The sequence below is a fragment of the Tachyglossus aculeatus genome, chromosome 1 (assembly GCF_015852505.1).
Source record: "Tachyglossus aculeatus isolate mTacAcu1 chromosome 1, mTacAcu1.pri, whole genome shotgun sequence".
In the NCBI taxonomy this organism is placed as follows: Eukaryota; Metazoa; Chordata; class Mammalia; order Monotremata; family Tachyglossidae; genus Tachyglossus; species Tachyglossus aculeatus.
The window spans coordinates 20,318,578-20,335,052 of NC_052066.1; the positions used below are offsets into that span (position 1 = coordinate 20,318,578).

General features: G+C 44.2%; 1 non-coding gene across 1 annotated transcript; it reads right to left on the minus strand.

Moving 5' to 3' along the window:
* Positions 1 to 6,757: 6,757 nt before the first annotated feature.
* Positions 6,758 to 6,895, minus strand: LOC119936640. The gene has a single exon (XR_005453812.1). It is a non-coding gene; the product is annotated as a small nucleolar RNA SNORA7 (small nucleolar RNA).
* Positions 6,896 to 16,475: the final 9,580 nt, after the last annotated feature.

Sequence of the window (16,475 nt, forward strand, 5' to 3'; positions counted from 1 at the left end):
GGTAACTTTCTCACATTCAGCTGCATCCGCTGCTACCGATGACTTTAAATATTTATGCTGTTGTCCCACATCCATGAAAATATATTTAAATTAAACATGCATAAGGAACAGATGCCCTCCTACCCCTGTGAGAGAGTCTCTTCCAGATACTTCTGCAAAGCAGCAATACTTCAATCGAACTCCTTAGCTCTTGAAGCACATAAACAACTAAGCTGGGAGCAGGGGCGGGTGGCTGGGGGGTGGCATTGAGTTTAATGACTTATTCTCAGGAAAGCTACTCTGGAGAAAAAAAAAGGCCTGTAAAAGATATGGGGCTTTTGTTTCAGCAGGGAATCTAGGTTGCTATTTTATAAGTTTGAGGTGTTTGCTTTTGCTGCCCAGACGGAAGAGCCAACACCAGCGTCGTGTGAGAGAACAGAAGTCCTGTGCACAAGTGGCCCTCCTGGAATACAGCAAGAAGCGGTTCATTCATGGACGGGCCGACATCCACACGGTTTTAAAGGTTTGGACTCAGGGGCCCTTAAGGTAGCGTGTTCAGCCTTAGGAGATTTGATGGCAAATCCTCCCACAGATATCTTCGAGGGAAGAAACCAACCCAGATTCCTCAAGCTCCTTGTGGGTCTACGATCCTTTCTTGTATTGGACTGTCCCAAGCTCAGTCCAATGCTCTGCACATAGTAAGTGCTCAGTTATTACCACTGATTGATAGATTGGTTAATGGAGGAAGCTCTGGTTCACTGAATGGCTATCTCTTGGAATGCCCCTGGCTGGAACATGTCCCCTTGAACTCGGCTCCTGTGGTCCTCCACTTCTTATTAGCCTTCTTTAAAGAGGCCTCCTCTAGGAGGTACTCCCCAGTCAATCAATCCGTCAATCAAGGGTACTCTTCACCATTGGCTTTAAAGCACTCAATCACCTTGTCCCCTTCTACCTCACCTGCTGCAGCCCAGCCTGCATGCCTCGCTCTTCTACTGCTAGCCTTCTCACCATACCTCAATCTCGTCTTTCTCGCTGCTGACCTCTCGTATGCATCCCGCCTCTGGCAGGGAGCACCTTCCCTCCTCTTATCTGACAGACAATTACCCTCCCTTCATTCAAAACCTTAATGAAGGTTCATATCTTCCTTCTCAGTCTCTCATCCCTGCCAATTACTTTCATGCTAGGGCACAGAGTGCAGTGAGTGAGGAGAGTGTCTGGCACATAGTAAGTTCTTGACCAAAACCATTAAAAAAAAGGAGACCCAGAGCTGAGCTTTGAGGGACTCCCACAGTTAGGGGGAAGTAGAGGGAGCCTGCAAGAAAGACTGAGAATGAACAGCCAGAGAAATGGGAGTAAAACCAGTAGAGGACAGTGTCAGTGAGGCTGAGGTGTAGAAGATGCAGTAATAATAATTACGGTATTTGTTAAGTGCTTACTAAGTGCCAGGCACTGTACTAAGCTCTGAGGTGGACACGAGCAAATTAGGTTGGACACAGTCCCTGTCTCATGTGGGGGGTCAGTCTCAAATCCCTATTTTACAGAGGAGGTAACTGAGGCACAGAGAAGTGAAATGACTTGCCCAAGGTCACATAGCAAACAAGTAGTGGAGCCAGTATTGGCTTTACTGATGTGCTAAGTGCTTGGGAGAGTATAATATAACAATATAATAGGCATATTCTCTGCCCACATGCAAATCTTATTCCAGGCCAAAGTGAGTTCACCCCTCAGGTGATGCTTGGTAACCACTGTCAGTTTTTGCTGCCTGCTGAATGGCATAGTGGATAGAGCATGGGCCTGGGAATCAGAAGTTCATGGGTTCAGTCAATCAATCAGTCATATTTATTGAGCACTTACTGTGTGCAGAGCACTGTACTAAGCACTTGGGAAGTACAAGTTGGCAACATATAGAGACAGTCCCTACCCAACAGTGGGCTCACAGTCTAAAAAGGGGAGACAGAGAACAAAACCAAACATACTAACAAAATAAAATAAATAGAATAGATATGTACAAGTAAAATAAATAAATAAATAAACAGAGTAATAAATATGTACAAACATGTATACATATATACAGGTGCTGTGGGGAAGGGAAGGAGGTGAGATGAGGTGGATGGAGAGGGGGGCGAGGGGGAGAGGAAGGAAGCGGCTCTGTCTGGGAAGGCCTCCTGGAGGAGGTGAGCTCTCAGCAGGGCCTTGAAGGGAGGAAGAGAGCTGGCTTGGCGGATGGGCAGAGGGAGGGCATTCCAGGCCCGGGGGATGACGTGGGCCGGGGGTCGATGGCGGGACAGACGAGAACGAGGTACGGTGAGGAGATTAGCGGCAGAGGAGCGGAGGGTGCGGGCTGGGCTGGAGAAGGCGAGAAGGGAGGAAGGGGAGAAGGGGTTCTAATCCCAGCTCCACCACTGTCTGCTGTGTGACCCTGGGCAAGTCACTTCACTTCCCTGTGGCTTAGTTACCTCATTTGTGAAAATGGAGATCAAGACTGTGAGTCCCACATGGGACAAGGACTGTGTCTAATGTGATTTCTTTGTATCCACCCTAGTGCTTAGTACAGCTCCTGGCACCTTCTATTTATTTATTTATTTATTTTATTTGTACATATTTATTCTATTTATTTTATTTTGTTAATGTGTTTTGTTTTGTTCTCTGTCTCCCCCTTCTAGACTGTGAGCCCACTGTTGGGTAGGGACCGTCTCTAGATGTTGCCAACTTGTACTTCCCAAGCGCTTAGTACAGTGCTCTGCACACAGTAAGCGTTCAATAAATACGATTGAATGAATGACTGAATGAATGGCACATAGTAAGCGCTTAACAAATACCATAATTACTATTATTGTTTTTATTATTATTATGTGCCAAGCACTGTATTAAGTGCTGGGGCAGATCTCATCCCACATGGGTTTCTAGACTGCAAGCATGGTGTGGGCACACATTGTCTCTCTTTACTGCTGAATTGTACTTTCCAAGCGCTTAGTAAAGTGCTCTGCACACAGCAAGCGCTCAATTGGGAGAGTATGTTATACCAATAAAACAGGTACATTCCCTGCGCACAACAAGCTTCCAGTCTACATGGGGAGACAGACATTAACATAGATAAATAAATAAAATTGCAGGTATGTACATAAGTGCTGTGGGGCTGGGAGAGGGGGATGAATAAAGGGAGCAAGTCAAGGTGGCGCAGAAGGGAGTGGGAGAAGAAGAAAGGCGGGTTTAGTCAGGGAAGGCCTCTTAAAAGAGATGTGACTTCAATAAGGCTTTGAAGGTGGGGGGAGTACTTGTCTGTCGGATATGAAGAGGGAAGGTGTTCCATGCCAGAGGCAGGATGTGGGTGAGAGGTTGAGGGTGAGACAGATGAAATCAAGGTGCAGTTAGAAGGTTAGCATTAGAGGAGAGAAGTGTGCTGGCTGGGTTGTAGGAGGAGAGTAATGAGGTGAGGTAGGATGGGGCAAGGTGATCAATCTTATTTAATAAGAGCTTACTGTGTGCAGAGCACTGCACTAAGCACTAGGAAGAGTACAGTGCAATAGAATTAGCTGACACATTCCCTGCTCACAACGAGCTTAGAGCCTAAAGGGTTTGTTTATCCTTTCACCAGTCTCCACTGGCTTTCACTTCAGAAGAGAAGCAACACAGTTCTCTAGGAAAGTAAGGCCAAAAGCATCCAGCTTCAGGGAGCTTTCCTAGCTCCAGCAGGGAGAAGATTGTAGAGGACTGGGAATTGCATCAAGGTCATATCTCATGAACCTTAGGTTGGAGGGCATGTCCCTCTCTTTAGCTCCCTCACAGACCTAACCCTGCAAAGTCAACTGTTTGTCTTCCCTCCAGCCAAACTAGTTGCAAAATTCTCCCTGACTGGAATCCCCAAAAAGAGCCTTCAGTTTTGGGGATTTCCAACCACATTTTTCTCATGGCTGTTTAGGCTGAGGAATCTCAAGGGCTTAACGAGCTGCTCTCAATCAGTCAATTAATCAATCGTATTTATTGAGCGCTTACTGTGTGCAGAGCACTGTACTAAGCTCTTGGGAAGTACAAGTTGGCAACATATAGAGACAGTCCCTACCCAACAGTGGGCTTACAGTCTAAAAGGGGGAGACAGAGAACAAAACCAAACATACTAACAAAATAAAATAAATAGAATAGATATGTACAAGTAAAATAAATAAATAAATAGAGTAATAAATATGTACAAACATATATACATATATACAGGTGCTGTGGGGAAGGGAAGGAGGTAAGATGGGGGGATGGAGAGGGGGGACGAGGGGGAGAGGAAGGAGGGGGGCTCAGTCTGGGAAGGCCTCCTGGAGGAGGTGAGCTCTCGGTAGGGCCTTGAAGGGAGGAAGAGAGCTAGCATGGCGGATGGGCAGAGGGAGGGCATTCCAGGCCCGGGGGATGACGTGGGCCGGGGGTCGATGGCGGGACAGGCGAGAACGAGGTACGGTGAGGAGATTAGCGGCAGAGGAGCGGAGGGTGCGGGCTGGGCTGTAGAAGGAGAGAAGGGAGGTGAGGTAGGAGGGGGCGAGGTGATGGACTGCCTTATAGCCCAGGGTGAGGAGTTTCTGCCTGATGCGCAGATTGATTGGTAGCCATTGGAGATTTTTGAGGAGGGGAGTAACATGCTCAGAGCGTTTCTGGACAAAGACAATCCGAGCAGCAGCATGAAGTATGGATTGAAGTGGGGAGAGACACGAGGATGGGAGATCAGAGAGAAAGCTGATGCAGTAGTCCAGAAGGGATAGGATGAGAGCTTGAACGAGCAGGGTAGCAGTATGGATGGAGAGGAAAGGGCGGATCTTGGCAATGTTGTGGAGCTGAGACTGGCAGGTTTTGGTGACGTCTTGGATGTGAGGGGTGAATGAGAGAGCGGAGTCGAGGATGACACCAAGGTTGCGGACTTGTGAGACAGGAAGGATGGTAGTGCCGTCAACAGAGATGGGAAAGTCAGGGAGAGGGCAGGGTTTGGGAGGGAAGACAAGGAGTTCCGTCTTGGACATATTGAGTTTTAGGTGGCGGGCAGACATCCAGATGGAGATGTCATGAAGGCAGGAGGAGATGCAAGCCTGGAGAGAGGGGGAGAGAGTCTATTTGGAGTGGGTCAGTTGTGGGGATAAATTCCACAGCGAGCATCAGATCACTGGACTGATATCATCAATGCTACTCCATCGCTCATTGGTGGTCATTTTTTATTATCATCGTAATTAACATTATCATCATTATTATTGTTATAATGTATTTCACTATTGCTTACTTCTTGGAAGACGCTGTAGTAAATATTGGGAAAAAGTACAAGGATGTTACTTCCAATCAAGTCCTAATAAATCAAATAGTAGCATTTATTGAAGTCTGAAGTGCAGAGCAATGTATTAGGCACAAGATACAATAGGATTAATCAGTTGTCTTGATCCCTGCCCTCAAGGAGTTTATAATTTACTGTTTGCAGAGCACCGTATAGAACAAAGATACCTGTCCTCAAGGAGTTTGCAGTTTAGTGGAGGAGACAGACACTTACATGATTTACAGATAGGAGGACACAGGATGGTGAGTATTTAGATGTATGAGTGCTTAAGTAATAAGGGCAGCGTGGCTCAGTGGAAGGAGCATGGGCTTGGGAGTCGGAGGTCATGGGTTCAAAATCCGGCTCCGCCACATGTCTGCTGTGTGCCATTGGGCAAGTTACTTCACTTCTCTAGGCCTCAGTTCCCTCATCTGTAAAATGGGTATTAAGACTGTGAGCCCCACGTGGGACAACCTGTTAACCTTGTATTCCCCCCCCCAGTGCTTAGAACAGTGCTTTGCACATAGTAAGTGCTTAACAAATGCCATCATCATCATCATCAAGGGAGTAAGTTGATACATTCTAGGGCTCCCAGCAGCATGGCCTGTGGATAGAGCATGGGCACAGGAGTCAGAAGAACCTGGGTTCTAATCCCAGCTCCATCACTTGTCTGCTGTGTGACCTTGATAAAGTCATTTAACTTCTCCATGTCTCAGTTTTCTCATCTCTAAAATGGGGATTAAGAGTGTGAACCCCATATGGGACTCTCTGACCTTTCCCCCACGTCCTACCTCTGGCCTGGAACGCCCTCCGTCTTCATATCAGACAGATAATTGCTCTCCACCACTTCAAAGCCTTATTGAAGGCACATCTCCGAGAAGCCTTCCCTAATTAAACCCTCCACTCCTCTCCTCCCACTTCCTTCTGCATTGCCCTGACTTGCTCCCTTCATTCATTCTCCCTCCCATCCTCACAGCGCATATGTATATATCTGTAATTTATTTATTTATTTATTTATTTTTTTATATTAATGTCTGTCTCCCCCTCTAAACTGTGAGCTTATTGTGGACAGGGAATGCATCTGTTTGTTGTCATATTGTAGTCTCCCAAGAGCTTAGTACAGTGCTTTGCAAACAGTAAACACTTGATAAATACGATTGAATGAATGAATGAATGAACAAGGACTATGTGAACCCCACGTGGGACAGGGACTGTATCCAACCTGATTAGCTTGCTTCTACTGCGGCCTGGCACATAGTAAGCACTTACAAAATTTGTCTTCTCTTATGCCATCGAGTCATTTCCAAGCCATAGTGACACCACAGACACATCTCTCCCAGAACTCCCTGCTATCCATCTGCAATCGTTCAGCTATTGCATCCAAAGAGTTTTCTTGGTAGAAGTTCGGAAGCAGTTTACTAATGCCGCCTTCTGTACAGTAAACTTGAGTCTCCACCCTCGACCCTCTCCTGTGCTGCTGCTGCCCAGCATGGGTGAGTTTTGACTTGTAGCAGATTGCCTTCCACTCGCTAGCCCCTGCTAAAGCTAGGAATGGAATGGGTAGGCCTCTGTTTGACTCTCCCTCCCAAAGCCGAGACTGGTAGAGTACTGGAAACTCTCCAGGTGCGACCCGGAGAGGGGCGGTTAACAAATACCATTAAAAAATTGGATGGGGATCTGGTGATAGTCACTTTGTAAGTATAACAAACAGTATACTTAAAAATGACAACAGCAAGTACTTACTATGTGCCAAACTTTGTAGTAAACACTAGGAGAGGCATAAGATAATCAGGTCAGATATAATCTCTGCCCCCATGGGGCTCTCCATCTAAGTAGGAAGGACAAGAGGTATTGAATCTCCATTTTATGAGTGAGGAAACTGAGGCACAGAGAAGTTAAGTTTGCCCAAGATAAACAGTCAACTTCATAATAATTATAATTGTAGTATTTGTTAAGTACTTACTATGTGCCAGGCACTGTAACACATGCTGGAAGGGATACAAGCAAATTGGGATGGCCAGAATTTTGGTCCCACATGGAGCTCACAGTCTTAATCCGCATTTTACAGATGAGGTAATTGAGGCACAGAGAAGTGAAGTGACTTACCCACAGTCACACAGCAGACAAGTGGCAGAGTTGTGATTGGAACCCAGCTCATTCTTTCTCCCAGACTTGGGCTCTATCCACCGGGCGACGCTGCTTAATGATGCTTTAAAGTTGAAAGATCTCCTTAAGTCCGCCCCACTCGAACAGGGCTGCATATAATGCATCTAATGTCTTGTCTTATACCGTCGAGTCGTCATCGACCCATAGCGACACCATGGACACATCTCTCCCAGAATGCCCTGCCTCCATCTGCAATCTTTCTGGTAGTGGATCCAGAGAGTTTTCTTGGTAAAAATGCGGAAATGGTTTACCATTGCCTCCTTCCACACGGTAAACTTGAGTCTCCATCTTCGACATTCTCCCATGCCGCTGTTGCCCAGCACAGGTGAGGTTTGACTTGTAGCAGATTGCCTTTCACTTGCTAGACACTGTCCAAGCTAGAAATGGAACAGGTATGCCTCTGCCTGACTCTCCCTCCTGTAGTCAAGACTAGTAGAGGACTGGAAACTCTACAGGTGCGACTCCGAGAGGGGGTCTTCTAATGTGCTGATAACAATAGCAGCGTGGCTCAGTGGAAAGAGCACGGGCTTGGGAGTCAGAGGTCATGGGTTCAAATCCCAGCTCCACCAATTGTCAGCTGTGTGACCTTAGGCAAGTCACTTAGCTTCTCTGAGCCTCAGTTACCACATCTGTAAAATGGGGATTAAGACTGGGAGCCCCATGTGGGACAACCTGATCACCTTGTATCCTCCCCAGCACTAAGACAGTGTTTTGCACATAGTAAGCGCTTAACAAATGCCGTCATTATCATTATTACTATTATCAGAAGTTGATGTGCTCTAAACCCATCTCCACCACATGTGTGCTATGTTACTTTGGGCAAGTCACTTCACTTCTCTGGGCCTCAGTTTTCTCCTCTTTAAAACAGTGATTAAGAGTGTGAGCCCTGTGTGGAACGGGGACTGTATCCAATCTGAGTAACTTGTATCTACCTCATTGCTTAGACCAGTGCTTGGCATGTAGTAAGAGGTTAACAAGTGTCATAATCACTATTATTTTTATCGTAACAAAAGTGATTATTTTATTAAGCCCTAACTTTGTGCTAAATGCTGGGCAGATGTGCTGCAGCTCCCTCTTCTGTCCAGCCCACTGGACAGAACAGAGAATGATGTCTCGTTGCACAGATTTCATTTTGAAGGGTTCCTAGGGAAGAATATTTGACTATCTTTCTACGATCCCGTATTATTTCTAATATTACTATTAACACTATTATTATCATCATCATCATTATGCACTTACTATGATCCAAGCACTGGTCTAAGCACTGGGATAGGCAAAAGATAATCAGTTCAGATGCAGGCTCAGCCCCTGAGAATTCCAGAGTCCTGGGTGCCTAGGAGGTGAGCATCTGAGATTTTTAAACAAACACAGGAAGCAATGTGGCCTAGTGGATAACGTGGACATGGGTTCTAATCCGGACTATGCAACACATCTGCTGTGTGACTTTGGGCAAGTCAATTCACTTCTCTGAGCTGCAGTTACCTCATCTGTAAAATGGGTATTAAGACTGCGAGCTCCATGTGGGACAATCAATCAATCGTATTTATTGAGCGCTTACTGTGTGCAGAGCACTGTACTAAGTTCTTGGGAAGTACAAGTTGGCAACATATGGAGACAGTCCCTACCCAACAGTGGGCTCACAGTCTAAAAGGGGGAGACAGAGAACAAAACCAAACATACTAACAAAATAAAATATATAGAACAGATATTACCTTGTATCTACCCCAGAGTTTAAAACAGGGCTTGAGATATAGTAAGCACTTAATAAATACCACAGTTATTAGTATTATTATTGTAAAACACTGGTCTGGGAGCCAGAAAACCTGGGTTCTAATCATGGCTCCACCATTTGCCTGCTGTGTGACCTTGGCAAGTCATTTAACTTCTTTATGCCTCAGTTTCCTCAACTGCAAAATGGGAATTCAGTTCCTGTCCTCTCTCCTACTTATTCATTCATTCAATTGTATTAATTAAGCACTTACTGTGTGCAGAGCACTGGACTAAGCACTTGGGAAGTACAAGTCGGCAACATATGGAGACAGTCCCTACCTAACAACGGGCTCACAGTCTAGAAGGGGAGACAGACAACAGTGTGAACTCCATGTGGGACAGAGACTGAGTCCAACCTGATAACAGTGCTCTGCACACCGTAAGCACTCAATAAATCGATTGAATGGATGAATAACCTGATGAGCTTTCATCCACTGTAATGCTTACAATAATTCTTGGCACAATAAATGCTTAACAAATACCATTTTAAAAAAAGCTGCAGCATAGTCACTGGCTTTGAAGAGTGGATGTTGCTGGATTTATGCAAACATAATTTTGCTTTTTATTTCATGCCCTAGAGGCTCCATTTTTATGAAAACTTTCCTTTTGTTGCATGGAAAACATCAATTCCAGGTTTGCATAGAGCAGAGTTGACAGTTCAGCTGGGAAACTTTCAGTTGAAATATTCCTTTAGGAAGCACAAATCAGAATTCAAAGGAGTTGTAGCTTTCTGGTCCTTTTAGGCCAAATTTGCCAGGGTTAGAAGGTTGAGGTCTGCTCCCTACATACAGAATAAAGTACCTGGATTCCTGTTGGCCACTTTGTTGTGCAATTCCTGGTAAGGCAAGCAAGCATTCTTCTCCATAGGAACATACTTTGTTATCCGATCACATTTGCTTTCAAACTACTTTCCTGACCTCAGAACTGAAAGAGATATATCCTCCCTAAGAACTTAGTAGAGTTCCTAGCAGTGTGAGAAGCAGCAACTTTTAATGGAAAGACCCCAGGAATGGGAGTCAAGGGATTTGGGGACTAATCCTTGCTCTGCCACATATCTGCTGATTCACCTTGATCAAGTCGCTTAACTTCTCTGTGCCTTAGTTTCCTCATCTGTAAAATGGGGATTAACTGTTAACCCTAACACTAACCCTCCACCTTAGACTGTGAGCTCCATATGGGACAGGGATTGTGTCTGAGATCTTATATCTACCCCAACACTTAGGACTGTGCTTAATTAATTAATTAATGATGGCGTTTGCTAAGCACTTACTATGTGCCGAGCACTGTTCTAAGCACTGGGGTAGATACAAGGTAATTAGGTTTTCCCACATGGGGCTCACAGTCTTACTCCCCATTATATAGGTGAGGGAACTGAGGCTCAGAGAAGTGAAGTGACTTGCCCAAAGTCACACAGCTGATCAGTGGCAGAGTCAGGATTAGAGCCCATGACCTCTGACTCCCAAGCCCGGGCTTTTTCCACTATGCCATGCTGCTTCTCTTGTACATAGTAAGTGCTTAACAAATGCCACAATTATTTTTTATGGAATCTATTAAATGCTTAATATATCCCAGGCACTATACTAAGCACTGGTTGATCCCAGCTCCACCAATTGTCAGCTGTGTGACTTTGGGCAAGTACTTCACTTCTCTGTGCCTCAGTTACCTCATCTGTAAAATGGGGATTAAGACTGTAAGCCCCACGTGGAACAACCTGATCATCTTGTAACCTCTCCAGCACTTAGAACGGTGCTTTGCACATAGTAAGTGCTTATTATTATTATAGAGAAGCAGCGTGGCTTAGTAGGAAAGAGCATGGGCTTTGGCGTCAGAGGTCACGGGTTCAAATCCCGGCTCCGCCAGTTGTCAGCTGTGTGATTTTGGGCAAGTCACTTCACTTCTCTGTGCCTCAGTTACCTCATCTGGAAATGGGGATTAAATCTGTGAGCCCCATGAGGGCAACCTGATCACCTTGTAACCTCCCCAGCGCTTAGAACAGTGCTTTGCACATAGTAAACGCTTAATAAATGCCATTATATTATTATTATTATATTATTATTTCTAATGGCGTGGGGCAGGCTGGGAGTGAATCAGAATGCAATCAGGTGTAATTTCTTCTTGCCATGAGATAGCATCAATAGAGAATTTCTCCTGTTGACACATAGGTTGGACTCAGTCCACATCCCATGTGGGGTTCCCAGTCTTAATTCCCATTTTACAGATGAGGTAACTAAGGCACAGAGAAGTTAAGAAGTGATTTGCCCCAGATCACACAGAAGTAATGTGGTAGATCTGAGATCAGAACCCAGGTTCTCTTGACACCCAGGCCCACGCTATATCTGCTCCGGGGCCGGGCTTGGGAGGCGCGCTGATGCATGATATGCATGATATGCATATATGATATGATATGCATATGATATGCATATGATATGCATGATATGATATGCATGATATGATGCTGCATATGTTTATATGTTTGTACATATTTATTACTCTATTTATTTATTTATTTATTTTACTTGTACATACCTATTCTATTTATTTTATTTTGTTAGTATGTTTGGTTTTGTTCTCTGTCTCCCCCTTTTAGACTGTGAGCCCACTGTTGGGTAGGGACTGTCTCTATATGTTGCCAACTTGTACTTCCCAAGCGCTTAGTACAGTGCTCTGCACACAGTAAGCACTCAATAAATACGATTGATGATGATGATGATGATGAGTCAGGTGATTTTCCAGGATGATGGGGTGTTAGCTGGAGGGAATTGTGGGATCGAGAGGTTTCACTAACGTATATTAATCAGTGGTATTTATGGAGAGCAGTGAGCAGAGCACTCTACTAAATGCTTGGGAAAGTACAGTACGATACAGTCGGTAAACATGATCACTTCCCACAGACAGTTTACAGACTACAGCGGGAGACAAACAATAAAATGAATTACTATTAGGGGAAATAGTAATAATAATAAATAATAATGATGGCACTTGTTAAGTGCTTACTATGTGCCGAGCATTGTTATAAGCATGAGGGTAGATACAAGTTAGGTTGGACACAGTACCTGCCCCACAAGGGGCTCACACCCTTAATCCCTATTTTACAGATGAGGTAACTGAGGTAAGAAGAAGTGAAGTGACTTGTCCAAGGTCACACAGCAGACTGGTGGCAGATCTGGGATTAGAACCCAGGTCCTTCTGACTCCCAGGTTCATGCTCAATGCACTAGGCATTATTATTATTATCATTAATAATAATAATGATAATAACAATGATGGCATTTGTTAAGCGCTTACTATGTGCAAAGCACTGTTCTAAGTGCTGGGGGGGGGGATACAAGGTGATCAGGTTGTCCCGGGGGGGCTCACAGTCTTCATCCCCATTTTACAGATGAGGTAACTGAGGCTCCGAGAAGTTAAGTGACTTTCCCAAGGTCACACAGCAGATATGTGGCAGAGCTGGGATTCGAACCCATGACCTCTGACTCCAAATCCCGGGCTCTTTCCACTGAGCCATGCTGCTTCTTCTTCTTCTTATTGTTTAGACTGTGAGCCCCATGTGGGATAGGGCCTCTGTCTGACCTAACTCATATCTTCCCCAGAACTTAGAACTGTGTTTGACACATAGTAAGCGCTTAGTTAATACAATAAAAAGTAGCAGCAGAGACACTTCAGTGTGTGCGAGGCAGCAGTTTGAGCCAGCCATCAGAGAGTGAGGCTGAAGATAAGGTATCTCCACCTTCGACTTTTCCCCACTTTCCTGATTATTGGAGTGCACGGTGTCAAGAGGAGAAAGTCTTTATTGATGATACCTCAGACCAAGAAGCAATTACACCTAATTGCATTCTGATTCCCTCCCAGCCTGCCTCACACCATTAGAAATCAATCAATCAGTGACATTTATGGAGCACTCAATACGTTCAGAACTCTGTAATAAGTGTTTGGGAGAATACAATACATTAGCGTCGGTAGACCCAATCCCTGCCCACAAGAAGTTCCCATTCTAGAGGCGGAAACTGACATTAATATAGATTATGGATAAGGAAAATGGCAGCATGTAAGGATACGTACACAGATGCTGTGGGACTGAGGGTGGAGTGAATATCAAAGGGCTTAAGGAGTGCATAGGCACCGTAGGTGAGGGTAAATGGTGTGGAGAAATGGATTAGGACAGAAGCAGCTTGACCCCATGGCCTCCACAGGAGTTCCGAGGCAAGCACTGTGGCTGTGGCCATTACTTCATCATCATCATCAATCGTATTTATTAAGCGCTTACTGTGTGCAGAGCACTGTACTAAGCGCTTGGGAAGTACAAGTTGGCAACATTACTTCCATGTTACAGTAGACTCTACACCACGAGGAGCCTACAACTGCTCCTCCAGCCACAGCACCCTATTTTTCTTTCTGTTTTTCACTTTCATATTCATCATTGTCCTCACCTTTATGTTGCTTTGGTGTTTGATTGTTTCATCTTTCCTTAAATATTTGTTGCTGATCTCCCCTCCCCACTGTTTTCCTTGATTGTGAGCAAACTGGGGGTCCAGCGACTGTGACTATTTCTTAACTGTATATTTTTTCCCAGCACTTAGTATAGTGCTTGGTACACAGTATGTGTTTAATACTACTATTATAATAATAATGGTATTTGTTAAGTGCTTACTATGGGCCAAGCACTGTTCTAAGTGCTGGGGTAGATACCAGGTTGTCCCACGTGGGGCTCACTGTCTTATTCCCCATTTTATAGATGAGGTAACTGAGGCACAGATAAGTTAAGGAACTTGTCCAAAATCACACAACTGATAAGTGGTGGAGCCAGGATTAGAACCCATTACCTCTGACTCTCAAGCCCGGACTCTTTCCACTAGGCCATGATGCTTTCCTAATGAATACTACTTCTTCCCTTAATGAATACTACTTCTACTACTATTATACCTAGAGGTGGTGAGTTGGTTCAGAGGGACTACTATTTGCATTTAAGATATATTTTTATTAACTGAGGGAAATGGGAATGATCAATTAATCAAAGAACGGTACTTACTGAGAGCACGTATCAATCATTCAGTGATATTTATTGAGTGTTTACTGTTTACAGAGCATTATACTAAGTACTTGGGAAAGTATAATATGATAGAGTTAGTAGCTCCGATTCCTGCACACAAGGAGTTTACAGTCTACAGGGAGAGGCAGATGTTAAAATAAATTAGAGATAAATTGCAGATTACTAAAGTCACATCTCATTCATTCATTCACATCTATTAAGTGCTTACTGTGTGACACCTTCCCAGATTAAGCCCTCTTTTCCCTGGATCTCTCTCCCTCTCTCATTTTCTATGCACATTGATCTGTGACCTTTGGATATTTGCTATTCGCCCCATCCCCAACCCCACAGCACTTATGTACATGTCTTTAAATTATATATTATAATGATTTATTCCTATTGCTAATTGCTCAGTACAATCCCTGGCCCATAGTAAGCGCTTAACCAATACCATAATTATTAATTCTAATTGATGTCTGTCTCCCCCTCTCTGCCAGTTGTCTGCTGTGTGATCTTGGGCAGTCACTTCAGTTCTCTGGGCCTCAGTTACCTCATCTGTCAAATGGGGATGAAATCTGTGAGCCCAGTGTAGGACAGGGACTGTGTCCAATAATATTACCAGTGCTTAGCAGTGCCTGGTACACAGTAAGTGCTTAGCAAATACCACAATTATTATTATTATTCTTGCTATCATTTTTATTATTATAATGGACAGGGAACGTCTACTAATTCTGTTGTTTTGTACTTTCCCAAGCAGTACAATGGTCTGCACATAATAAGCACTCAATAAACACGCTTAGTTGAATGATCAATGTGGGAAATAGTAGAGTATAAATTCTGTGGGACTGGGGAGGATACAATATGATCGGGTTGGTAGATACAATCTTGCATGGGCAGATCTTTGCCTGGCCAGTAGCAAATGTAATCTGCCTTTCCAAATAGTCTTCATGGCACAGTGAAACTTGTACTTCCCAAGCGCTTAATACAGTGCTCTGCACACAGTAAGTGCTCAATAAAGACGATTGAATGAATGAATGAATGAGTGAATAGCACACGGGCCTGAGAGTCAGAAGGTCATGGGTTCTAATCCCAGCTCCGCCACTTGTCTGCTGTGTGACCTTGGGCAAATCACTTCACTCCTCTGTGTCTCAGCTACCTCAACTGTAAAATGGGGATTGAGACTGTGAGCCCCAAGTGGGGCAGAGGCCCCACAGAAATTATATACATATCTGTAATTTATTTGTTTATATTAATGTCTGTTTCCCCCTTCTATACTATAAACTCACTGGGGAGAGGGAATATGTCTGTTTATTGTTGTTTTGTACTCTGCCAAGTGCCTGGTAGAAGCATCATGGCTCAGTGGAAAGGTCCGGGCTTTGGAGTCAGAGGTCATGGGTTCAAATCCTAGCTCCTACAGTTGTCAGCTGTGTGACTTTGGGCAAGTCACTTAACTTCTCTGTGCCTCAATTACCTCATCTGTAAAATGGGGATTAAGGCTGTTAACCCCCCATGGGATAACCTGATCACCTTGTAACCTCCCCAGTGCTTAGAACAGTGCTTTGCACATAGTAAGCACTCAATAAATGCCATCATTATTATTAGTAGTAGTAGTAGTACAGTGCTGTGCACACAGGGACTGTGTCTACTCCAATTTGCTTGTATCCACACCAACACTTAGTACAGTGCCTGGCACATAGTAAACACTTAACAAATACCACAGGTATTATTATTATTATTACTATTATTATTATGAAGTGTCTTGTTTCCACTCACCTCCCTTCACACTTTGCTCTCATGTAGAACTTCTCACACTGGTGACTTGGCTAGGACACTCCTACCAGTAGCCCCTAAATATCCTCCTTTTAGTTCTACCTCAAAATTCACTTCTTCTAAGGAGCCTTACCTTTCCATGTCTTTTGAATGCTCCCTAAACTTTATACCTTGGTGTCACATTTAACACCATTCAGTTGTATCACCTTCACCACTGCTGTGTCGCTTATCACAGTGACTGTTAACACAATCCAATTGTTTACAAGCAGGATAAAGTAAAATGGCACCCAGTGAGCAGAATTATTAATCAAAACAGTTGCTGAGCATGTTCTATAGCTCATGTTCTGAACCAGAGTTTTTATTAAAAACGAAAAACACCCAAATGAGTGCTTACTATGTAAAGAGCTCTGTATTGAGTGCTTGGGAGAAAACAGACAATAGAGTTGGTAGTAACAATCCCTGACCACAAGAAGTTCACATTCTAGCATGG